Below are 27,314 nucleotides of genomic sequence, written 5' to 3'. Positions count from 1 at the left end.
CTAGACCAATCAGACCCTCAATAGGAACCTAGCTGGATAGATCATAATCTTTTAAAAAATGTTGTTACCAAAGTGATATTTTACTTGAACATAGCATACAGTGGTGCAATCTTTGTTTTAACAAGGGTCTGGGCCCAAAACGTCAGCTTTTGTGCTCCTAAGATGCTGCTTGGCCTGCTGTGTTCATCCAGCTCCACACTTTGTTATCTTAGATATGCCTCAAGCACTCTTTATAGAGTGGTACAGCATAGAAATATTGTGCAATTCTAAGAAAATCATGAGACGTACCTCTAGCAAAACCTGGTCCAGCTTGGTTCCAAGAGAGTGAGAGATGTTTTAAATGTTGCTTTGATAGACTTGAAGTAATTGAAATTAAAGGTTCTCTAGAATGATCCCAGTACGGAGGATTGTCTTATAAGCAAAAAGTAAACAGGTTGAAACTCTACTCAAAGGAGTTCAGAAAAAAATTGATCTCATGAAAATGTGTAGGATTTTTAATGGATTTGACAAGGTAAATGCTGGAATGATGTTTACTCTTATGGGAGAGGGTAGGATGAGAGGGCGTAGTCTCAGGCTAAAAAGGCACCAATTTAAGACTCAGATGAAGAGAAATTTTGTCTCTTAGAGCATTGAGTGTCTTTGGAACTCCTTGCCACAGAGATGTCTGGGGCAGAGTCCCTCAAGATGAAGGCAGCAGGGTAATAACTTTCAGGCTCTGCTTCTGCTTCTATCACAAGACCTGCTGCATCCTTTTTTAAAATTTTCTTTCTAACATCAAGTTAATCTCACCTTCTGTTGGTGGCCTTGGCTAAGGAAGGAGACTCCAAGAAGCTGCAGCAGCAGAGGATCTGGTGTGGATCTGGCCATTCCTCAGGGCTGCATCCTGGTGGGTCCTTTGACTAGGCTGCTTTGGCAATGACTTTGAAGACAAGGTGGCTCCGGGCCTGGGATTACAATGATTGGCCTGGGACTCCTTTCGGCAGCTTCAGCGGTGACCTGGGACTCCTTGCAGAAACTATGGCAGTAGTTTTCATCAGCATCAGTCTGGGTCTCCTTGTGGAGGCTATGGCATTGGTCTGTTACTCCATGCAGGTTTTCTTTGACATTGAAGGAATCCGGCCTAGGATTGCAGCAGAGTAGTTGGGGGTGGGGTGCAGTCGGATCTTTGAGCCCTCAGCAGTGAAATGGACTCATTTCTCTTTGTTTTAAATTTCTCTCCATTGTTCATTATAGTATCGTAGAAGGACTGTTCTTCTGAACTTTTTATTTCTTTAATTTTCAAATTTATTACTGTGATTTTGTGCCTTTGAAGGTCTGTAGTGCTGAACTCTTCATTTCTTTATTTTTCTATTTTTTTCCCTGAGAATGCGTACTCCAGAATCTGTGCCTAGGTACCTTTGCACCTTAGATGGTGCTGTAAGTGGTGACTTGTAAACTTTTCACTGTGCTGTTGTGAGTACACGTAACAATAAAGCTAAATCAATTCAATTCAGAGTCCTTGTGTATACTTAATGTCACAGTAGATAGATTCTTGATCAGTAGGGGAATCAAGGGCTATGCAGAAAAGGTAGGAAAGTGGATGTGAGGAATTCAGATCAACCATGATCCCATCAAATGGCGAAGCAGGCTTAAGGGACCAGATGACCTACTCTTATTCCTATTTCTTATGGTCTTAATGTAGCTGCTAAATGTAGGTAACTCTTAAGTATTGTTATTATGTTCCAGAATTTGCTTCCTTCTAGTGTCAGTCTATCCCTGATGCAGCTTCAATTAATTTTCTTATCCTCCCTTCTTTTTCAGCAACAGTATCACAACACTCCAATCTGGGATTACAAATAAATTCCTATTCTATGATAATTTCATTACTTACAACTTTTTTTTCAGGAATGCTGCTTAGCACGTTTTACTTCATAGAAAGACTTCTCAGCATTTTGAAAACTGAAACCTACATCTTTCTTGAGCAATTTCCCAGCACAGGCTGAAAATTAGAGACATTGTCAGAAAAGTTCTCCTCCTAAGGCCTCTAGATAATTGTCTACGATCACTTGGAATTATAGGTAGTTGTAGTTTTGTGAATTTCAAAAGCTAATTCTGAACACTAAACACAGACAAACCTAATCTTATCCTTCGCATTCCAAGAAACCAACCTAGCAGTAAATTATATTTAAATTTATATATGTGAAGCTGACATTTTTGTCTTTTTTTTAAAATGTCGTCTGGCGTATATGTCCCCAGGATCATTATCTTTCCTCATTGTAGCAACTTTTTGGTGTTACATTCATGTGGGCTAATACTTCCTCACACAATGGTGCTGTTTTCATACAGGGGCAAGCCTTTTTCTTTACTTGCCTGCTGCTTCTAATCTTCCCCAATCATTTCCTTGCTTGTAATCAGTGGTGGAGACATTGCTGCTATGGTCTGATTTATTTTTTAAGATTGTATGTGCTGGCATCTACTTGCCTATACAGTTGTAAATATGATAATATTCACAATAATCCTTGTTCTTTCTCTTTTCTATTTCTTTATTTTGACCAATTCATCACTTTTTCCCCCCAAGAGCAGAAACTGGATTCCACCCGTCTCTCTATGTTTTCTTAATCATCTTTTCCTAGTTCTCCGCTTTGAAACTTTGTTATGGAATTGTGTAGTCCCCAGTCACAGTCCACAGCATCCTCTGTCTCCTTCTTCTCTACCAAAAGCATCTTAAATCTTAAGCCTTCCTTTCAGAATTTTCCCCATTCTGCTCAGTTCTAGCTTCTTAATCTGCATGGCTTTTGCTAGCCTGTTTAGTTAGCTGCTTTTAGAGATCTAACCAATCTGCGTGGCTTCCATTACCCATGAGCGTGATTCTGCCTCCTTTCCCAAGTATCTCTTATCTTGAGTCTTCCTTTAGCTTCTTTGATCTTGCCACATCAGTACAGTGTAAGTATCTGCCCTACCTGTACATGGTAAACTAAAATGTACTCGCCTGAATACAGCATTAATCCTGGGATGTGACATAAGGTCCTGCTGACTATATGCGTTGGTGATATAACCTCACCAGAATGCTCAAGTATAGATTGTGGCTGCATATTCAAGCGTTTGCTAGGAGAGCTATTCTTAAAAAAGTGTAAGACTGAATTCTCGAAAAACTCACAAATCTTCAGCTTATGTATACCTTGTTTCATGAACTCAATTTCAATCTGCCAATTTTGAATCAGACAATAAATGGATGCAATTAACTTTTCTCTCACAGTATATGCACATCGTTATTAAGACATCCCCTTATCTTGGTGATTGTATAGTCTAAGCCATGTTGTTGTTTCTAATAGAACTCCTTGGCCTGACTCTTTGCCCTAGTCTCAAGCATTATCCTGTTTAGAGTGTGCCTACTAATATTCTGTTCTACCTTTTTCTGCTTGCATCGTATTTTACCAAAAGACACTTGCAACTGAAACTATGTTTAACCCTTAATTAACTCTTCCAGTTGTCTCCTTTTATCCCTTGGCCTGGGCCAAGGTAGCCAACTTAGTGTTACTGCCCTTCCTCTTTATGCTTTGTCAGCCAGTGAAGTCACTTCTACCTGAAACTGTTTCACCCTTGTTTAATCATTTTCAGTTTGCCCAGTTATGATCCATTAATCCTTTAGGTTCCATTGTATTAGGTTCCATATTACTAATACAATGTAGACTTGCAAAGCAATGCTATGAATCGCATCTGAGTATCTAAGGAACCTTTCCTTTCTATTTGCACTTGGGAGGATTGCATATGTGGGAGAATGGCAGTGACTCAGGATAAATGCATTTTGACAGATTTCTACTTTACAATACTATTGTATCAACCTATTTCTGTGATCAGCCTCAAGATGAACGTTGACAGAGTGGCAGCATTTTCTAGTGCTAACTATTGCTGATTGATAATGTGTTGCCCTGATGACAAATGAGTACAATCCATTATCCCATGTGGGTGGAGAAAACCATTACTACATATCACAGATCATCTCCTCTTGCCTGTGGAAGTTGGTGGAAAAGGTGGCATATTAGTCAACTGTAGTGAAGAGGCCATTGATGATTTAGACAGCCTTGTACTGTAGACTGGGAAATGTGGATGATGTTTCCTGTGGCAGACTGAAAGGAACTCCAACTGGCGTCTTAACTACATCCCTGTGCAGGACAACCAATATAAAATCAAAAATATGTGCTTAAGTACAATTAGTTTTTTAATGATCATTTTACACAGCAAACTGTAGGTGGCTCAGTGGATAGCACTGCTGCCTCACAGTGCCAGGGACCCAGGTTGATTCCAGCCTTGATTGATTGTCTGCGTGGAGTTTGCATATTCTCCTTGTGTCTGTGTGGATTTCTGTTGGGTGCTCTGGTTTCCTCCCACAGTTCCAAGATTTGCCAGTTAAGTGGATTGGCTGTGCTAAATTGCCCATAGTGTTCAGGGATGTGTAGGTTAGGTGCATTAGCTATGGGAATGACAGTATAATGGAATGGATGTGGGTAAGATGGTCTTCAGAAGGTCTATGTGAACTTGTTGGGCTGAAAGACCTGTTTCCATGCTATGGGGATTCTGTGATTCTATGAACTACCTTCCTATAGCAGGGAGACCAGAACGGAACACAGTACTCCAAAAGTTCTTCAAGATGTCAATGGAACTAGCTGAAAGAGTGTATTGACAATTAGTCAGCAATTTTATTATTGGAATTATATTTGTAATTTGTTTCTGGAAAGTTATGAAAATAAGTATGATCTAATGATCAGAAATTTATTTTAAGAATCAAAGAGTTAGAAAAGATTTTTAAAAATCTCATTCAATCAATTTTGGAATATCTTTGTTTGAGCAAAAAGAAACTCCAGGAAAACATTTTTTGTTCAAAGCATCCCTTCTCTTGAGTAAAAGCACAGTTGCACGCAAATTTGTTATTGCCATTCCAGTAGTCAACTAGAAACCAACTGGATCGGTTCTCCAATAGGTTCTATTTACTCCTACGATTACAAGCATTTCAAATGAGCCTGGTTATTAAATAGGAATGTCTAAATCGCAGGAAATTTGCAATTAACTGCAGTGGAGAGTTAGACAGTTGTTCGTATGTTTTTTTTTCTGGAGATCATTGTACTTTTAATTTGCTTTCAGATTAGTTTGAAGCAGCAACACTGGCTGTAGTAATTTAAAATGTGATCAATGTGTCATGAATCTGTTTCCGTAACATAGATCAAGAGATGCTGAAGGACAGAAAAGGACTAAAGTGTAAGAGGAGCAGGAAAGTTGATGTTTCAGGTTTGGATCCTTCTTCAGAAGAAGGGTAACAACCTGAAACATCAACTTTTCTGCCCCTCTGATGCTGCCTGACCTGCTGTGTTCCTCCAGCACACTTTATTTATGTCTGACTCCAGCATCTGCAGTTCTTGCAATCTCAATGGGCTAAAGTGTGATGTTTTCTGAATTTTAGTAAATACAAAAGCTATTTCTGACCGTGATAGAGATGGATAAAATATGTTGAATGAAAAGTATGGTGCATTTTATCCAGTAAAACTGGCAGGAGTTGTTTGTGGTTTTCTGTATATCTTAGACAATGTAATATATACCACGGTTAGTTGTGTTTTATTGAGTAACATCAAAAGTTTATTTACATGACTTGCACATGTACACAAATGCATACGTACGCACACACGCATGCACACAGTTCTATGCATCAAATGATTACCCTGATTCTAGGCTACAGGAAGAGTGACTGAAATTAAGGTGGGTAACTTATAAGAGTAGTATTAGGCCATTTGGCCCATCAAGTCTACTCTGCCATTCGATCATGGCTGATATGTCTCTCAATTCCATTCTCTTGCCTTCTCTGCATTACACCTTATCCTTTACTAATCAGGAATGTATCTATCTCTGTCTTAAATACAGTCAATCACTTTGTCACAGAAGGCTGAGGAGACCTTGTGTTCCACAGGTTCACCATTCTCTGGCTGAAGAAGTGTCTCCTCATGTCAGTTCTAAAGAGCTGTTCCTTCAATTTGAGGCTGTGGCCTCAGATCTTAATCTGTCCTACTACTGGAAACATTATCTCTACGTCCACTCTATGGTGTCTCAATATTCTGTAAGTTACAATCAGATTCCCCTATCATCTTTCTAAGCTCTGAGTACTGACCCTGAGTTGTCAAATACTCGTCATAAAACAAGCCTTTCATCCCCAGGATCATTCTTGTAAACATTCTCTAGACCCCAGCTATGCCAGCATATCTTCCTTAGATTCAGGGCCCAAAATGCTAAAAATATTCTGGAAGTGACCAGAGCCTCATACAGCCTCAGTAGCACATCACCACTCTTGTATATTCGCTCTCTAAATGCATGCGCCTTCCTAACTGCCATCTGAACTTGCACGCAACCTCCCTACTTCTTAGTGTAATTTGTAAACTTAGCAACAACGCATTCAGTTCCTTTGCCTAAGTCATTAATATATAACTTGAAAATTTGTGACCCTAACACTGAAGCCCTTCAGGGTGCCACATCCTGAAAAAGACCCCCTTATCCCTACCACCTGCCTTCTGCCAGTCCTCTATCCATGCCAGTACCTTGCCTCTGAAATCATGGGCTTTTATGAGCAGCTTTCTATGCAACACCTTTTCAAAGGTCTTCTGGAAATCCAGATTGATCACATTCACTGACTCCCCTTTGTCCAACTTGCTCTTTAACTCCTCAAAGAATTCTAACATATTTGTCAGGCGTGACTCTCCTTGATGAAGCCGTACTGACATGGCCCTATTTTACACTGCACCTTCAAGTACTCTGCAATCTTGTCCTTCATAATGGACTCTAAAATGTTACCATCAACCGAGGACAGGCTAACCAGCCTATAAATTGCAATCTCCCTCCCTTCTTAAACAGGGGAGTTGCATTAGCCATTTTACAGTACTCTGGGAAATTTCCCTGATGCCAGTGATTCCTGAAAGCTCGCCACCAGTGCCTCCTCAATATCCTCAGCTGTGTTCTTCAGAACCCTGGGGTGTAGTAGGTCTGGTCTGGGTGAATTATCTACCTTCAAACCCTTCCGTTTCCCCAGCATCTCCTTAGTGATGACACTACATTGACCTCTGACCCTGAATCACTTGGTGTTCAGGTGTGCTACTAGCGTCTTCCACCATCAAGACTATTGCAAAGTTTGGTTCCGCTGCCATTTCTTTGTTCCTCATTATTGCTTCTCCAGCTTCATTTCCAGTGGCCCAATGTCCACTCTTGCCTCTCTCTTTATATATATAAACTCTTGCAGTCTCCTTTTGTAATACTCACTAGTTTAACCTCATGGTTCACATTCTCACCACCTATTGTTTTTTTCAGTTGTCCTTTGCTGATTTTTAAAGGCTTCATAACCCTGGCTTCCCGCCAATCTTCACCACATTGAATGCTTTATCTTAAGTTTTATGCTGTCCCTGATCTATCTTGTCAGTCATAGTTGCCTTGTCCTCCTCTTTAGTATATTCCTTCTTTCTTGGAATCTCTTTAGCTGTGCCTCCTGAATTATCCCCAGAAATTTTTGCTGTTGCTGTTCCATCATTTCTCTGCCAGGCTTCTCTTCTAGTCACCTCTGGCCAGTCATCCCTCATATGTATGGTCACCTTTACTGAATTATAATAATGTTACATTTTACTCCAGCTTCTTTCCCTCAAGCTGCAGGGCGAAAATTATCGTATTCTGGTCACTTCCTCCTCGGGGTTCCTTTATCTTAATCTCCCTAATCTGCTTCATTAATAATCACCAAGTGCAGAATTATCTGATTTCCAGTAGGCTGTACCACAAATTGCTCCAAAGAACGATGCAAACATTTCACGAATTCCATTTCTTAGGATCTGCTACCAGCATGATTTTCCCAGTCCACTTGCAAATTGAAGTCTCCGTGATTATTGTATTAGTTTTTTTGGTATGCCTTTTCTAACTCTTATTTTATTTCTGCACCACATCCTGATGTGACTTAGAAGCCTATGCATAACACTCATCAGGGTTTTATTTCCTTTATGGTTCCTCAACTCTACCCAGACAGGTTCTAACCTTATATCACTTATTAACACATGTTGTGGTGTCATATTAGTGCCCTGTCTGGACTGGAATCTATTCCATAATACAATATGAACTGAATTTGTTAACAGAATTTACAGTTGGAACTGATTTGACTTGAAATTATGATAATTAGTTTTAGGGTGCCTCATAATTATATAGCTTTTTTTTGCATTTTGTAGTTCAGTGCAATTTTCAAGCCAATAAATTACCAACATTTTGATGGAACAAAATAAAAAGAATGTGGCATGGTGGCTCAGTGGTTAGCACTATAGCCTCACAGTGCCTGGGATTCAGGTTTGATTCCAGCCTTGGGTGTCTGCCCATGGAGTTTGCAGATTTTTCCCATGTCTGTGTGTGTTTCCGCCAGATACTCCGGTTTTCTCGCAAAGTCCAAAGATGTGCAAGTTTGGTGGATTGGCCATGCTAAATTACCTGTAGTGTTCCTAGGTAAGTAGGTTGGGGGTGTTAGCCATGGGAAATGTAGGGGTGGGGAATGAATCTTCATGGGATGCCCTTTGGAGGGCCGGTGTGGACTAATTGGGCCAAATGGCCTGTTTCCACACTGTAGGGATTCTATGGAAATGATTGTTATTCTTTTTAACAGTTCTTTTCCTCTCTCAAAGGAGTTTTGAACTGTTTTTTTCAGTATTTAATTTCTTTGTATGTTGTATCTTAAATGCTTTGGGGCAAACGAGTTTAATCTTTAAATGGATTAAGTTAATTGCATTTTCTTTAGTTTTCCATTTTGATTAAATCTTCAAATTCATGCTGCAGTTTTAAAATAAAAATGTTTCTACATTCTTGCAGCAGTAACTCTGATTTTTTTTAACTATTTTGTACTCTGGGAAAATAATTCTATGATGTTATTTAGATCAATATATCTGATAGTGCCTGTCCTTTACAGGTCAGATTAGGTCATACATACTGACATGCCTTATCTGTGGCATTTTAGTAAATATTGCAAGGATCTTTGCTGTTTTCCAAGTTCTGGAGTGATGATGACATTGCTTGCACAGAAGTTTATATTCACTAAACATTAGCAGCTAATACTTAGGGCACAAATTTTTAAACGAACATGTTTTTTCTTCTTATTTTTGAAAATATTTTCGGTAGAATCAGCATCAAGGTGGACCAAATGTTAAAATTTGTGTTTAACAAACTCCCGTTAGCTTCTTGCAGTGAAATGTTCAATTCAATGAGAACTTGCCTTTGTAATGACAAAAAGTGGAATGAAGTACAGTACACTTAAAGTTGTCTATGTAAGCTCAAAATCAATACTGTCGTACTCAAAGCTTGAAATTGTAGTCAACGGTTTTAGAAGAAACAGAAAAAAGGTTTTGATCATTTGAGTGTTGAAACCGATGAGAGTTTGTGTTTTGTCATTTTAGTGTATAATACAGTTGCTTAATTGTCCACTTACCAATTTAGCTAACTCAGCTTCTTCAAATACTCATATTTATTTACTTCATTACTTCAAGCAGTCAAAAATAAACTAAACAAACAAAAGTGATAGGAATAATGAATGTAAACATTTGTTCCTTAGATTATTAGAACACTTTTATTTTCCAGCAAGTGGCCCATTCCCAATACTTTTATCTGTTTCTTACTATCAAATTAAGGCAGTTTGCACTTTGGTTGATCACAGTTCCACAATACAGTTGGGTCTTTCCTGTTCCTAAAGACATCTGGATTATGCCATATAAATGGAATTTTAAATTTGAGGAGAATATAATGAAAAAGAATAGAATATCCTATATTGTCATGTGTGCTCAAGTACAGAAGTACAGGACCAGTGAAAAGTTTACGTTGTTGCCTCTCATGGCACCATCTTAGGTACAAAGTGCATAGGTATAAATCTTAGATACAAAAAGAGGAATAAAAGAGAAAAGTTACATTACTTACAGCAATTTGTAGTATAAGTTAGAAATCAGACACTGTTAAAACATTACAGTCAGATAAACAAATTACAAATAAACATTACATTGCAGTAGCTCAGTGCAGGGACATGTGGTCTGACTAGCTTCACAAGCTGCTGACTGCTCGTGCTAGATCCTGGTCAGGCCAGTCCAACACCTGTCCCTGCAATGCTCCAGGCCTCCACTCTGCTTTGCTCCAGCTCTCAGCTGCTGCACTCTGCTCCAGGTCTCCATCCTTTACCATGCTGCTCCAGACCTCCAGCCCATTCCGCCCTGGCTCCCAGTTGTTCCAACGTAAGAGGGAAGCAATTTTAACTTTTGCATCAGACCGAACTGTTGGAAATAGGTGTGAGGGCAAGAAGACTCTCAGTAAAGTATTTTGTTATTGGTTGGGGCACATGCTGGTTAAATATAGCAGGAAGATGGAAACAGAAATGAAAAAACATTTGGAGGATTTTCATAGCTGATATGTTGATGTTGTGATGACAACTTATGATATCCAATCTTGCGGACAATGGAAATTTCTAACACCAAGATATCAACAGGATAGTTTGTGAAAAGAGACATTTAATAATTGACATTTTGTAAATAGTCAAAAGGCTCATAACTGGGAAATGAATAAAACTGCAGGCCAGCAAAAGGAAGAAACCTGCCAAAAAATCATTATTTGGCAGAGAAGTGGGATGGAGTTTGCTTTGCCCGAGGTAACAGTCATTATATGCAGAGCCACAACTACAACAGGAAAACCCTGAAAATTCCAACTTCTATCTTTCCTTCAGAGAACTGAGACAGAAACCTTCAGATCTTGAAACAAATTGCATTCTGATGAGGCTCATATTTAAAATTGACTAATTGGCTCCTTGTTGCCATTCCGATTGCTCCACAGGCTGTAGTCTTGTCTCGAAGATATAATTTACTCTGTAGAAGCGTATCATTTTATATATGATGGAGAATAGAACACTAATTTTTGTTATAGCAGAAGTGGAGGAATAATGTTCATGCTACATTGGCTCCAACTATTCTAATAAGGTTACACGCAGTCTGTGGTTGGAAATGACTTCTGCTCTAGCTTTGGAGGGAGCAGATTTATCTGAATGAGCTTCTTAAGGTCTTAGTAATTATTCCTGGCCAAATATAGTTGTACTTATTACCATTATGCAAACCTGCAGCAAATGGACTGCAACAATTCAAGAAGGTAGCTCACCGTACCTTCTCAAGGGCAATTAGGGATGGGCAATAAATGTTACCCTAGCGAGCAAAGCCCTCAACTTGTTGAAAAGGTGAGACTAGACCTTGATTTTCTCAGACAAGATGATTCTGGTTCCTTTGTCTAAATGTTTGCTCATTCCTGCGCGGGAGACATATACATCAAGAAAATGGCAGACAATGCAAATTTTTTTGCAGAAAGAAAGGTTTAATTTTTTTTTCCATGGATAATGACCTTCCAATTATAGGTGACATATTTACTCACCCCTATCTCCACACTGTCATTTACGCATTGCTCACATAATCTTGTGTAACATCCAATATCTTTGAATATCATCCAATCACATCATTGCATGTTCACATCTTGACTGGTTAGTACGTACTTTGTAATTACTTGTAAATTTATACTGAGATAATGGGAACTGCAGATGCTGGAGATTCCAAGATAATAAAATGTGAGGCTGGATGAACACAGCAGGCCAAGCAGCATCTCAGGAGCACAAAAGCTGACGTTTCGGGCCTAGACCCTTCATCAGAGAGCTCTCTGATGAAGGGTCTAGGCCCGAAACGTCAGCTTTTGTGCTCCTGAGATGCTGCTTGGCCTGCTGTGTTCATCCAGCCTCACATTTTATTATCTTGTAAATTTATACTGTTTATTTTTCCTTTCCAGTTCCTTCTACTGCCTACACTGTCTATTTTTCCTTTCACCATTAAAGAATACAACAAAATTATGGCTGTTCCAGTTAAATTTCTAGTCAGTGATAACTCCATAGGATGTTGATCATGTTAGAATCAGCAATATTAGTGAATTCGATGTTAAGAGGAGATTGTCAGATTGTTTTTTGGAAATAACCATCGTCTGACATTTGCGTAGTGCCAGTGTTACTTGCTATTTTTTAGTGCAAGACTGAATGTTATCTAGGTGCTAATCCATATGTGCATGGGTTACTTTATATCATTGTTGACGTACTTAAAGATGGTCAGTCTTCAGACACTAAACTGGGTAACTTCTGGGGCAATGTCTAGGGGCTGAAATAATTAGGTTTCAACAATTGCAACCAACTTCCTTTGTGTTTGGTATGATTTCATCTAGTAGCAGGGATTTCCCTTTGATTTCCATTCATGTACCTTTTTCTAGTATGACTTGAAGCCACATTTTGTCAAATACTGTCTTGATACCATGGTCTGTTGCTCTCACCTCACCTCCGGAATTCAACTTTCTGCTGTGCTTGGTCTAGCTCTAATTAAGTCCAGAGTAGAGTATCCCAGGGACAATCCATCTGGAGCGTCAGTGAGCAGGCCACTGGCCAGTCAATGGTGCCTGGCACTTTTTATCACTCTAAGTGATAATATACTGATGGGGCAGTAATTGGATGGATTGGATTTATCCTGATTTTTGTGAATAGGACATACCAGGGGAATTTTCCCTCACTGTAGTTAGATGCCATTGTTGTAACTGGACTGCAAGAAAGATTAGGGGTATTACTTGGTTTGGGAGTCAAATCTTCAGTTCTGCAACAGGATGTTGCCCCATCCCATTTAGAATGGAGATACTTGGCTCCTCTGTTTTATTATTTAATTGTCTATCACCATTCATGATGGGATGTGGGAAGAATACAGAGCTTTGATTTGATCTCTTGTTTTTGGTGTTACTTACCTCTGTCCTTCACATGTTGCCTCCACTGTTTAACATGCATGTTGTCCTGGTTAGTAGCTTCACCAAGTTGGCACCACATTTAAATTCAGATGCACTCCAGACATGCTTTTTTAAACTCCTCATTGAATCAAGGTTGGTCTCCTAGCTTAATGATAATGGTAGCGTAGGATATGCCAGACCATATGGTTGAATAAAATTCTGCTGCTGCTGGAGACCAGTAGCACCCCCAAATGCCTATCTCAACTTGCTAGATCTGTTCTGAATCTATTTCATTCAGACAGTAACATACAGCATGATAGAGAATACTTTCAGTGTTAAGATGGGCTTCATCTCTGTCAGATAATTCCTATTGGACAGCAAAATAGGCTGGCAAAGACAAGATTTTTTCCTTTTCGTCAATTCTTCACTGTATGATGCACACTCAGTCTGACAGATATGTGCTTCATGAATTGGCTAACTCATTCATTAGCAGTGCTGTTGAACTCCTCTTGTTAACGACCATTGAAGTTTCCCACACAGAGTACATGTTATGTGATTGTTAACTCAGTGTTTCTCCCGAATGGCATTGAATATTAGTGAGCATAGATTTATTAGCTGAGCAAGGGTAATAGGTTGCAATCAGTAATCGGCTTCATTGTCAATGTTTTTACAGATGTCATGGGACTTCGGGGGTTTCAGAGCCAATTTTGAAGATGGCCACGGTTATTCCATCTTGATTGTGTAACACTGTGGTGCCATGTCCTGCTGGTTGAACAGAGCATGTCGAGGGATAATGGTAGAGGAACCTAGAATATTGATTACAAGATATGATTTGCTGAGTATAATTACACTGGGTTGTTGTTTGACTAATCTGTGTACCAGCATTTCCAATCTTAACACAAGCCCTCAAATATTAGAAAAGAGTTGCAACACGAACTGGACAGGATGTGCCTTTGTGATTTCTGGAATTTTGGTTGATGATAGGCAAATCTATCTTAGCATTATTCTTCAACTTTTCAGGAATAGCTTGATACAACTAAGTAACTTGCAAGGCCAGAGGGAAGTTAATAATTCAGACACTTTGCTGCAGATCTTTGGCAATATGTAGGCTAGACAGTTATGGATGATAGATGACCATTCATGAAAAACTAGTGAACCAGATGGGATTTTTCCTGCAATCCAACAGTTTCCTGACGATAAGATAAGCTTTTTATTTTCAGATTTATTAATTCATTACCTTTAAATTCCTCCAAATACCTTTGGATTGTGTATTCAAAACATTAATCTTACTTCCTGCACGACTAATTCAGTCCCTTTACCACTGTAAAACCATTAAGCTCAGGTGCACTGCCAGAATCCTGGAAGTCTAATAACGTAGAAACATAGAAACAGGAGTAGACCATTTGACTCCCTCAGGCCTGCTCTGCCATTGACTATGATCATGGCTGATCATCAAGCTCAATACTCTAATCTTGCCCTCCTCTAATTTCCTTTGGTCCCTTTAGCCACAAGAGCTATATCTATTCTCTTCTTGAAATATACAATGTTTTGGCCTTGGCCACTTACAGTGGCTGTGAGTTCCACAGGTTCTGATGAACAAATGTTTTGTCGTCTCAGTCCTAAAAGGTTTTCCCCTGATCTTTAAATTATGACCCCTTGTTCTAGTCTCCCTCATCACTGGGACCACCCCTCCTGATTCTAACATGTCTAGTCCTGTTAGAATTTACCTCACCAATGCCTTGTATAATTGAAGCAAGGCATTATTATTCCTTTACTCCAACCCTCTTGCTATAAAGGCTAACATACAGTTTGCCTTCTTTACTGCCTCCTGCACCTATGCACTAGCTTTCAGTGACTGGAGCATAAGGACAGCCAGGTTTCATTGAACAATCCCCTCTCTTAATTTAAAGCCATTCAACTAGTTATCCACATTCCCATCATTACTACCAAAGCAGATAAATGTGAGGTTATAAATAAATAAGTTATTAAATGTGAGGTGATAAACCTCACACTCATCCACATTATATTGTGTCTGACCAGAGAGAATAAGATTTGGACTTGGACAGGCTGGGAGAGTGGATAAAGAAGTGGCAGATAGAATACAATATGCGAAAGTGTGAAGTTAAGTACTTTGGTAGGAAGTACAGAGGTGTAGACAATTTTCTAAATGGGGAAAGACTTTGGAAATCTGAAGCACTATAGTACTTTGGAGTACAAGATTAAGATTTTCTTAAGGTTAACATACAGTTTCAGTTGTTAATTAGGAAGGCAAATGTAATGTCCTGAGGAAGGGTCACCGGACCCAAAACGTTAACTCTGTTTTTCTCTTTGCTGATGGTGCCAGACCTGCAGGGCTTTTCCAGCAGCTTTTTGTTCCTCATTTACAGCATCTGCAGTTCTTTTGGCTTTTGTTGCACATCCTTAATTGCCCAGAGGGCCATTAAGAGTCAACCACTTTGCTGTGTGTCTGGAGTCACATCTAGTCGAATCCAGGTAACAGAGGATTCAGAGAGCTCCCCCATTTCAGGGACTGACTCCAAGTTGGCTGGCAAAGCCAGTGTACTATGCACAAGTAAATGAAGGGTGACTTGGTAATGCAATACTGGCCAAAAAAGGAAACTAAGAATAGAATTCTGGTTAGGCCCCAGCTAGAATGTTAAGTATAGTTCTGGTCACTGCAATACAGGCAGGACATAATTCCTCTGGACAGTGTAAAAAGGAGGCAGTCATTGGCCTGGAACCACTAACTTTCTATGCCAGTCATTCCTGAGTTTCATAGGGAAATGTGTGATCTCCCCCAGAAACCTGGTCAACGCTACAACTAAGCAATGATAAATCTTTAAAAGGACCGGAGAGTGTGAGTAGTTCAGAAGAAACTTAGATAGCTAGGCCAAAGTACTTAGAGAGTTTGTGGCACATGTGGAAGGCCCAATCAACTACACAAATGGCAATCAGAGTTCCATAAGACCAGTTAAATTTATAAGCAGAAATGTTTCCACTCTATTAATGTGATCTTGGTATGTGACCCACAGTTGATATATTCTCCAGGTATATGTACAGTTCTCAAAGATTTCTCATGAAACGTGCATTTATGCCATTCCCTGGGGCCTCAGCTCTTTGAGGCTTCTTCATTCTTACATTGATTGTATGTGATTAGAACTCTCCAGTCAAAACCTGGCTGATAAGCAATCCTTGAACTTCACAGTTGAGGAGCACTGTAAGGACTACCTTGAGCAGACAATTGGCTTGTTTAAAATAAGGTTCAATTGTATGGATCCCTCTGACTGAGGTCTCCAACATGCATCATAGAAGGTTTTGATGATTATCATCTTTGGTTGCACATTACACATCTTGGCTCAGAGGAGGGAGGCCTTGACAATGATGGATCTCGAGGACCCACACTCCTGATCAGATGAAGATGATGGGTCAGAGCATACAGGTATGCATAGCAGTGTTTCAGCAGCAGATTTCAGGGTAGTGCAATGACCTCGAAGGAGGTGTATGTGTTCTTTATTCCCAACAGATTTCAGCATGAATTGTGCTTTATTTAAAAGCATCAGCATGAGGTCTTGGGCCCACAGGACCTTTCAATCCCAAATTTAAAAAAATCACTAAAATTGACCCACAAAGTGGTCTATCCTTGCCATTCAAGCATGGAGATGTTAGTCCTCTGTCTTCATCCAAATGCTATTGATTTACTGCTAACCAGTCATTACAAGAAGACCATCTCCTACATATGAGTAAAGTAAATAGACTAGTTATATCACACTCTCACACGTATTGTAATCTCAAGTTTGAACACCATATATCCTATGAATGAATTTAAAAAAAATCTACTCACAAACAGATAAAGTATGTTGAAAATAAGAGTCTGTGACCAATTACATGCTTTGACAGTATGTCCCAGGCACGGCAATTATCCTGTAACCATGGAGTATTGTAATGGAGATCATGTGAAATGCCCACCATGTTCTCCAGTCTGAAAATTTACAAATAAATCATTAAAGAAAAGTAGGATAACACCACTTCATAAGTATAGCAAGATACTTGAAGTATAATACTGAACCAAAAACCCTAACAAAGTTCATGATCTAAACAGCACTGTTGGTAAGTAAACTTTTCCATCATCATCGCATTTTCAATTATGTATGCCCAGCTTGGAAACTATCTTTGAAATAATCAAAAAGACAATAAAAAGAATTGTGTTTTTCAGTTGAATCTAACTAATTTTGTAATGGAACTTGGGTTGGAGGACATCTTCATTTCTCTGCCCAAAGGTGATTTTTCACCCTGCTACAGCGAAGTAATATGATTTTTCTTTTACCAGGGTAGGGTGAGGAGGTAGACCCAATCTAAGTCAAAGTAATGGAGACTTGCCCCAAATAAAGGAGGTTTTTGAAAATTTAAACCAATGCATCATCTAACTCACGAGTCACTTTTTCAAAATCTCCAGCTGAAGGTCCACCAGGTTCCAGTGATTTATTCAGTACCATTTCTCTGGTGATTGTGTTTTTTTTCCTGAATTCCTCCATCACTTCGACTTCATGATGTATGACTGCTTCGAGGACTTGTACCCTCTATAGTGAGGACTGATGCAAAATACCTGTTCAATGCATCCGCCATCTTTTTATTTTCCATTATTAATCCTCGAGTCTGACTTTCAATAGGACCAAAACTCAGTTTGTTAATTTTTTTTCTTCTTCAAATACTTATAGAAACCATTACTATCAATTTTTTACTTCGGGCAGAGAGGTGGACAGGAAGTTACCAAACCTACCATAATTTGATGAAGTCAGATGCCTGGGTTAAAACTTATGAGTTGCACACCACCAACAGCATCAGAAGTTTTTCCTTAATGACCAAATGATCTGGAGAGATATTGTAGAGAAGGTTAGCCACTATGGAACCCACAGACTCACCTTGGCACATTGCAGAAAGAGACACATCAAACTTCTCTGCAACTCCCAAGGTGTGCACCGCAATACATGTCATAATCATGTGGTACTTTTGTGGGCAACAAGAAATGTGCCTCTGCAAGAGGAAGGAAATGAAATGCAAGTCACATTGCAAATGCAGCATGAGGCTTCAATGCATGTGGGAAACCCTGGAGGCTCAGATTTGTGTTCATTGTACAAATGGAGTGAGACGGGTTAACTGGGAAGCCCATTATCTGTCAGAGAATTGCAATTGTCGAAAGAGCTGAATTTCATTCTTGCCTTCTGTGTGCAGAAGAAAATGACACATATGCCTTAGAACATGCAAAGATGGGTGGAGGAGTGTCCAACATTATGATGTTCACACCTCGAGAGGTGAAGTTGGTGGAATTGGCCAGATAGCAGTGCAGCCAGGCAATCACAGATGGTCAATTAGGAGAGGACAGTGAGAAATCTGAACTTGGCACCAACCACCTTAAAGGAAGAAGTCAGATGTCACAGAGGAATGAGAAGAGGGATTGTGAATAACATGAACCTAATTCTTATGCTCTTCAACACAGGTTCTCACAATCAGACAGATAACTTGCTCCATCACCTGTGAACCTGCAGGTGGCCTCTTAAAAAGTCAAGAGGTTGAAGCCTTCAAAGATACACCATCAAAACTTACTCCTACACACTCCATTGGCATAGACAAATGAGTTGGGCAAAAGAAGACTGGACACTGTTCATGCAGGGCCAGTTGACCAGTAAAACATAGGAAAAGCATAGCTTTACTGTCAGAGGAGATTTCTCAGGATTGTGATGCTGTTTTTAAAAAAAAAGCTGCATTGGCTGCACATGAGTTAGAGGGAAGGTAGGCTTTAACAATATCTAAAGACTGAAGGTAAAAAACTGCTGAGAGTGCAAAAAAGATATACACTGCATAGGTGACATCTATGAAAAGCTTTCTTTTCTAATGAGAAGAATACCCTTTTTTTTTCAAATGAAGCATCCAAGCCCATAACTACATGAAGGGATACAAGGGTTTCTCAAACCCTTTTGCTGGGAAAGGATTTAGTTTTCCTTCCAGAATGAAATGAAAGCCAACTGTTGATAAATTGAATAGGTGGAGACCATTTCCGGATCCTATTTTGCAAAATCCAATCATTGTGTGACTTGTTATTTGGTCTAGTGGTGGTTAGAGTAGTTAAAACATTACCTTTGGAAGGGGTTAATTACTTCTGAGGAATGATTTAGCAGGAGTGAACGTTATCGCATCACCTATAATTACAGAAGAATTGTTGAGGTTAGAGAGACAGAACAATTGCAAGAACAAGCTCATGGGTGCTTTTCTATCATACGTGCAGACTAGAGCAATGTTCAACAAAGTCGATTAACAGAGGTCACAGTTATACCACAAGCAGATGTTAGGGTGGTGAAACTCATTTAAGAATGAGGATAATTCAAAAGAAATGCTTTGCATGTCTTCATTAATTGAGGCTCAGGAAGCTGACTCAGAGTTTTATAAGTTAGCACAGATAGCTCACATTGAAGCTGAGGCTCAAGATTTTTAGAGAGCTGTCATATTAAAAACATAGTTCTGATGAGGAGGTCAAGACAACCTAATAGACCTGCGGATGAAGAATGAATTGTTGTTCATCCAATAGCAACAATGCCCAGATAGCTGAAGGAGAAATTGCTAATAACACATGAATTTCCTATGGCAGGGCATATAGGAGTAGTGAAAATACAAGCATCAATAAACAGATATTTTACATGGCCAAGACTTCATAAAGACTTATTGCATTGTTATAAAACATGTCAAGTATGTCATAATATGTCAGGTGGTAGGAAAGTATGAACATGTAATCAAATGTTTTAATACTCTTATCAATTTTTAAAATACCATTCAGTCAAATATTCGTCAATTGTGTAGGTCCATTATCAAAAGCAAAAGTGGGACATCAGTATATTTTTACAATTATGGATATGGCAACCCAATTCCCAGAAACTTGCACAAAGGACAATTACAGCTGGGGCAGCAGTGGAAAAGTTAACTGTTTTTTACAACTTATAATACACTATTAATTGAGATACAGTCTGATCAGAGTTCTAACGTTATGTATAAGGTTTTCCAGGAAATCATTGGCAACTTGGGTATAAAACAACTGAAGTCACCTATGTGTCATCTGCAAACACAGGGAGCTTTGCGAAACACAATAATTTAAAACCATCATTGGGGCATACTGTCACAGATGTCCATCGGGCGGTGGCTCTGTGGTTAGCACTGCTGGCTCATAGCACCAGGGACCCTGGTGCAATTCCAGCCTTGGGTGACTGCCTGTGTGAAGTTTTCCCCATGTCTGTGTGGTTTTCTGTTGGGTGATTGAGTTTCCTCCCACATTAGGCCATAATAAATTGCCCTGTGAAGTCAAGAAATATGTAGGCTGGGTGGGTTAGCCATAGTAAATGTAGCATTACAGGAGGGGGCACTGAGTCTTGGTGGGATGCTCGTCTGAAGTTCTATGCAGACTTGATGGTCTGCATGACTTCTTTTTACATTGTAGGGATTCTACCATTTAGAGAAACATAAGATTTCTTATTATTTGCTAGCATTTTAGATAACAATGCACCAGCTACATTCCAGAGGCATATGAAACCAGCTATAGGTATTGTTCGTAACTGTGTAGTTTATTTAGATGATGTAGAAGTATATATTACTGAGACAAGTAGAAAACCTGTTTAAGCAATTGAGGTTGGCTGCTTAGTAATAAATAAAGCCATATATAAATTTGTGAAAGAGTAACATCTGGGAAAAATTGTAGGACAAGTGTTGCTAAGGACAGTTAAGGTGAAGGCTCAAGTAGAATCCCTGTTCCTAAAACTAAACAAGAAATCATGAGATTTTTAGAAATTTATTGATTTTTTTCCAGGAATTTCAGCATTGTTTTCAGTGCAATCGGACTATTAGATGTAGCAATAGAAGTAAGAAATTCAGCCCATCCAGTCTGCTCCACCATTCAATGAGATCTTGAATGATGTGATATCCACTTTCTTGCCTTTTCTCTATAATCCACAATTCCCATGCTAATTAAAAAAATCTGCCTAACTCAGACTTGAATGTATTTAATGACGCAGCCTTAATTTGTGGTAAAAGAATTCATAGAACCACTATCCTCTTCATTTCTGTCTTAAATATGTGACCTGTTATTCTGCAATTATGGCTTCTAGTCATAGATTCTCCCACAAGGGGAAACAAACTTTCCACATCTACCCTATAACCCATGAAGACTCCCAAATCCCTCTGTTCCGTAGCTTTCAGCAGGCTTTTTCTCATTTAAGCAATATTCAGCTCCTCTATTCTTCCTGCATAATGTCGCATTTTTCCTCATAATTGTAACAAATGAGAAACAAGCAGATATAGTACCGTTAGCAGAATACCAGACAGCCTTTGAGAAGCTGTAGGCAATCCTAATAATATTTTTTCTTTTTTCCTGACCTTTCAAAATGGCGATTGGCACTAGTCACTCATAGAAAGGAGCAGGCTTGTCAGGTGAAGAGCCTAGAATGGAGAAGCCAGCAAGAGTACTTCACCAAGAAATTGAACCGGTATCAAGAGACATTCTATGGTAAAGTATAAGAGATTTGGGATATATTATTGACTCTTCAACACTTTGAAGCCTATGAACACAGTAACAAAGATACATTAATTTACATTAATCATAAATTATTGGCCTGTATTTAGAAGTTTAAATCTATAGATAGACTGGAAAATTCAGATGGTTGATAGGTAGCCCAGATGAGAAGTTCATAGAATGTTTTTGGAAAACATAGTTTCTGAAAACCACATGCTCTGCAGCTGACCAGACAGAGGCTAAACTAGACCTGATATTGTGTAATGAGATAGGAACAGTGAATGATTTCACAGTGAAGGCCCCTAGGTAGCAACAATCATTTTACAATTGAATTTTTGATTCAATTTGAGAGAGAGAGCTGTGGGCCTAATACTACACTTTTACTATTTAAATAAGAGGAGCTACAAAAGCATGAAAGTAGGGCAGCACAGTGATTCAGTGGTTAGCACAGCTGCCTCACAGCACCAGGGACCTGGGTTCAATTCCACCCTCGGGTGACTGTCTATGTGGAGTTTGTACATTCTATCCATGTCTGTGTGGTCTTCCTTTGGGTTTCCTCCCACAGTCTAAAGGTGTGCAGGCTGGGTGGATTGGCTATGCAAAATTGCCCATAGTGTTGAGGGATGTCTAGATTAGGTGGGTTAGAGGGAGATAGGTCTGGGGTGGAATGCTCTGAGGACATTGAGTGGACTTGTTGGGCCAAAGGGCCTATTTCCACACTGTAGGGATTCTATGATTCTCAGAACTATCTCAAGAGAATTGGCAAATTAGATTAAAGGGTAGGCCAATAGAGATGTAATAACAGACATTTAAGGGAATGTATTTAAAGACAGCATATTTTTATTTTTGTGCTTTTTAAAACTGTGAACTGAAATAAGAAATGACAACCAAAATGTTTTGTAACTATGAATTCACAAGGATGGTTGCATGTTTTGAAAGCAGATAATATGGATGCTTACTGTGAACCACACTTGCAAAGCTCTGGATTCTCCTAGTGTGCAGATGAACTGGAGCTGAGGGATTGTTTACAAGTGAAGTTGATTGGTTTGTGAACTATGGACAATTTATCATTGATAAAGGCAATCTGCCTACCCGTAAATATGTGATTGGTTATCAGGTGGCTGAACACCTTAGCTGGAGTTAGAAATAAACTAATAAGATTGGTAGATAAACTGACAGGTCTGCAGTTGCCAAAATACTCTGTTTCTCAGTTCTCTGCAGTAAGTCATTTTAAACTTAAGAAAAACATTCATATCTTTCCTTCAGCAAATCCTGCAGTTGTGACCTTGAATTAGATCATTTAGAGAAGTTTCATTACTGAACAGGCTATGCATCTTGCAAACCAGTGGAAGCATTGGGAAAAAGGAAAGTCAAAGATAAACCTTCAATACAGCATCAACCAAACAAATAGATCTTGTAAAGACCAACTACGGAATTGTTTTACCAGTTTTCCCTTCGTCCATGTGTTACTTTTTTCTGTTTTTGTTCGTCTGTGTCTAGTGTTGAGTTTGAGGATTTTGTATATTCTATTTAAAAATTTTAACGTTTGATAAGATTCCAGTAATAGTAGATCTGGATTTCCAGCAAGCTACCAAATGAGTCTTAACAATTTGCAGAATAGATTCATTCGAATGATTATGATTAACTAGAAAAATTAAAGTTTGTATCAAACTAAAAGAAAAGGCATTTAATTGCACAAAAATAGGTGGCAGGTCAGAAGATTAAATGAAATGTTAAAAACAAGGAACAACCAAAAATTAAATCAGGAGAGATAAATTAGATTACAAGAGAAGGTTAGTCAGATAAGTAAAACAGGTAGTGAGAATTTTTTTAAACTAATTGAAGAAGGAAAAAATAAATAAAGTTGCATTAGTTCAATAGAAAGTCATACTAGAAAATTAATAATGAAATATAAGGTGATGACAAATGAATAAGTATTTCCAATCAGTCTTTACTGTAGAAGATATGAGTAAATCCCAGAAGCAGCAATAAATGATGAAATGGAAAGGAGAGAAGAACTCAGAAAAATCATAATCACTGCAAAAGTACAGCACTAAGTAAATCGTTCAACCTGCAGGCAGACAAATGCCAGGGAAATGGAATTCACCCCAGGAACATAAAAGAAATGGCTACTGAGATAGTTGATGCATTGGTTTTAATTTTCCAAAACTCCTTTGTATTGAGGATAGTCTCATTGGATTGAAAAGATATCAAATGTAATTCGTATATTCAAAAACTGAGGGAGACAGCAAGCAAAAAGGAGGCCATTTAGTTTAACATCCAGCATACATCTAGAAGTTATTACTAATAAAGTTATAGTAGGGCACTTGGATAACTTCAAGGTAATCAGAGTTGATATAGCTTAGTATAGAGGAAATTGTGTTTGATCAACCTATTGGAGTTCAATGAAGAAGTGACAAATTTCCAGCTTTCCTGGCCACATCAAAAGGTTTTTTTTCTATTCATTGTGGGATGTGGGTGTTGCTGGCTAGTCAGCATTTCTTCCCCATCCCTAGTTGCCCTTGCCTGATGAGATGACTTCTTGAACTGCTGCAGTCCACCAGCTGTGGGCTGATCCACAATGTCCTCAGGGAGGGATTTTGACCCAGCGATGGTGAAGGAACGGTAATATATTTCCAAATCAGGATGGTGAGTGGCTTGGAGGGGAACCTGCAGGTGGTAGTGTTCCCAAACATATGCTGCCCTTGCCCTTTTAGATGGAAGTGGTCCTGGGTTTGGGAGGTGCTGTCTGTGGATCTTTGGTGAATTTCTGCAGTGCGGCTTGTAGATTGTACACACTGCTGCTACTGAACGTTGGTGATGGAGGGAGTCGATGCTTGTGGATGCAGTTCCAGTCAAGCAGGCTGCTTTATTCTGGATGATGTCAAGCTTCTTGAGTGTTGTTGGGGCTGTACTCATCCAGGCAAGTGGGGAGTATTCCATCACACTCCTGACTTGTGCCTTGTAGATAGTGGATAGACTTTGAGGAGTCAGGAAGTGAGTTACTTGCCGCAGTATTCCTAGCTTCTGACTTGCTCTTGTAGCCAATGTTTATGTGGCAAGTCCAGTTGAGTGTCTGGTCAATGATAACCCCCAGGATGTTGATAGTGGGAGATTCAGTGATGGTAACAACACTGAATGTTAAGGGGTGGTGGTTAGACTGTCTCTTATTGGTGATGGCCATGGCCTGGCATTTATGTGCTGTGAATGTCACTTGCCACTTGTCAACCCAAGCCTGGATATTGTCCAGATCTTGTTGCATTTGAACATGGACTGCTTCTGTATTGGAGCAGTCATGATTGGTGCTGAACATTATGCAATCATTGGCAAATATCCCCACTTATGACCTCATGAAGGAGGGACGGTCATTGATGAAGCAGCTGAAGATGGTTGGGCTGAGGACACTACCCTGAGGATCTCCTCCAGAGATGTCCTGGAGCTTAGATGATTGACTTCCAACAACCACAACCATCTTCCTGTGTGTCAGGTATGACTCCAACCACTGGAGAGTTTGCCGCATGATACCCATTGATTCCAGTTTTGCTAGGGCTCCTTGATGCCACACTCGGTCGAATACTGTTGCTCTCACCTCACCTCTGGAATTCAGCTCTTTTGCCCACATTTGAATCAACGTTGTAATGAAGTCTGCAGCTGAGTGGAGTTGGCAGAACCCAAACTGGGCATCACTGAGCAAGTTATTGCTGAGGAGGTGCTGCTTGATAATACTGTTAGTGACACCTTCCATCACTTTACTGATGATTGAGAGTCGACTGATGGAGCGGTAATTGGCTGGGTTGAATTTGTCCTGTTTTTTGTGGACAGGACATACTTGGGCAAATTTCCACATACCAGGTAGATACCAGTGTTGTAGCTGTCCTGGAAGATCTTGGCTAGGGGATCGGCAAGTTCTGTAGGGGTAGACAATGGCCTAGTGGTATTATTGTTAGACTATTAATCCGGAAATCCAGCTAATGTTCTGGGGACTCAGGTTCAAATCCCACCACGGCAGATGGTGAAATTTGAATTCAATAATTAAATAAACCCACCTGGTTCACTAATGTCCTTCAGGGAAGGAAATCTGCCACCCACATCTGGTCTGGCCTACATGTGGCTCCAGAGCAACAGCAATGTTGTTGACTCTCACTTGCCCTCTGAAATGGTTGAGCAAGCCACTCAGTTATACCAATCGCTGCAAAATCTCAAAGAAATGAAACCAGACAGATCACCTGGCATTGACCTTGGCACCGGAAAAGGCATGGCACAAGCAGCCCTGTTGACCCTGCAAAGTCCTCCTCACTAACATCTAGGGGTTAGTACCAAAATTGGTAGAGCTGTCTCACACACTAGTTAAGCAACAGCCTGACAAGGTTAACACACACAGAATCGTATGCTACAGACAATGTCCCAGGCACCACTATCATCATCCCTGGACATGTCTTGTCTCACCAGTAGGACAGAACAAGCAGTGGTATACAGCTGGGAGGGTGTTGCTGTAGGAGTCCTCAACATTGACTCTGGACTCCATCAAATCTCATGACTTCAGGTTAAACATGGGCAAGGAAACCTCTTGCTGATTACAACATACTGTCCTCCCTCAGCTGACAAATCAATACTCCTCTATGTTGAACAACGTTTGGAAGAGGCACTGAGGATGGCAAGGGCTCAGAGTGTACTCGGCGTGGGAGGGGCAAGGATTTTAATGTCTATCACCAAGAGTGGCTCAGCAGCAGTGCTATAGATTAGCTGGTCAGCTCCTAAAGGACATAACTGCTAGACTGAGTCTGCAGCAGATGGTGAGGGAACCAACAAGAGGGAAAAGCATACTTGACCTCATCCGTACCAATCTGCCATGACAGTATCAGTAAGAGTGACAATTGCACAGTCCTTATGGAGACAAAGTCCTGCCTTCACATTGAGAATAACCTCCATTGTGTTGTGTGGCACTATCACCGTGCTAAATGGAACAGACTTGGCACAGATCTAGCAACTCAAGACTGGGCATCCAGGAGGTGCTGTGGGTCATCAACAGCAGTAGAATTGTACTCTAGCACAATCTGTAACCTCATGGCCCGGCATATTCCCCCACTCAACCATTACCATCAAGCCCAGGGATCAACCCTGGTTCAGTGAGAGTGCAGGAGGGCATTCCAGGAGCAGGACCAGGCAGACCTGAAGATGAGGTATCAACCTAGTGAAGCCACCATTCAGGACTATCTGCATGCCAAACAGCGAAAGCATCAAGTGATAGAGAGGGCTAAGTGATCCCACAATCAACGGATCAAATCTAAGCTCTGCAGTCCTGCTACATTCAGTCGTGAATGGTGGTAGACTATTCAAAAACTCAGTGGAGGAGGAGGCTCCACAAATATCCCCATTGTCAGTGATGGAAGAATCCAGCACATCAGTGCAAAAGATAAGGCTGAAGCATTCACAGGAATCTTCAGCCAGAAGTGCTGAGAGAATGATCCATCTTGGCCTCCTCCAGTAGTCCCCATAACTACAGGTGTCAGTCTTCAGCCAATTCGTTTCACTTCTTATGATATCAAGAGACAGTTGGAGATATTGGATACTGCAAAGGCTACAGGCCCTGACAACATTCTGGCAATAGTACTGAAGACTTGTGGTAAAAAAAGCTTAAGGTAAAGGTGTCACATATTGGCATGGATTGAAGTTTGGCTGGCTATTGGGAAGCAGAGAGTAAACATAAATCGGCAATTTTCATGTTGGCAGGACGTAACAAGTGGCGTCTCACAGGGATCAGTTCTGGGACATCAATGGTTTACAACTTCTCTTTTAACTCCTCTCATTTTCTTCAGGTCACAGGAGTGATTATGGGTACCCGGATGGCCCATAGTTATGCCTGTTTCTTGTGGGGTACATGGAATACCCCTTGTTCCAGCTCTATTCCAGCCCTGACCCACAACTTTTTCTCTAACATATCATTGACATCATTGGTGCTGTTTCCCTCTCC

General features: G+C 40.0%; 1 protein-coding gene across 10 annotated transcripts in view; it reads left to right on the top strand.

Moving 5' to 3' along the window:
* LOC125457933 (uncharacterized) overlaps positions 1-27,314 on the top strand; it is an 839,746-nt gene that overhangs the window by 85,436 nt on the left and 726,996 nt on the right. Inside the window, exon 1 of one of the 10 annotated variants that reach the window (XR_007248701.1) lies at positions 21,241-21,337. The exons of the other annotated variants lie outside the window; for them this stretch is intronic. The gene's annotated coding sequence lies outside the window, so the exon portion shown is untranslated. Of the gene's footprint in view, positions 1-21,240; positions 21,338-27,314 lie in introns of those variants that run through there. 10 annotated transcript variants of the gene reach the window in all.

This window comes from Stegostoma tigrinum, chromosome 14 (assembly GCF_030684315.1).
Source record: "Stegostoma tigrinum isolate sSteTig4 chromosome 14, sSteTig4.hap1, whole genome shotgun sequence".
NCBI lineage: Eukaryota > Metazoa > Chordata > Chondrichthyes > Orectolobiformes > Stegostomatidae > Stegostoma > Stegostoma tigrinum.
This window is presented reverse-complemented; position numbering and strand designations above follow the sequence as displayed.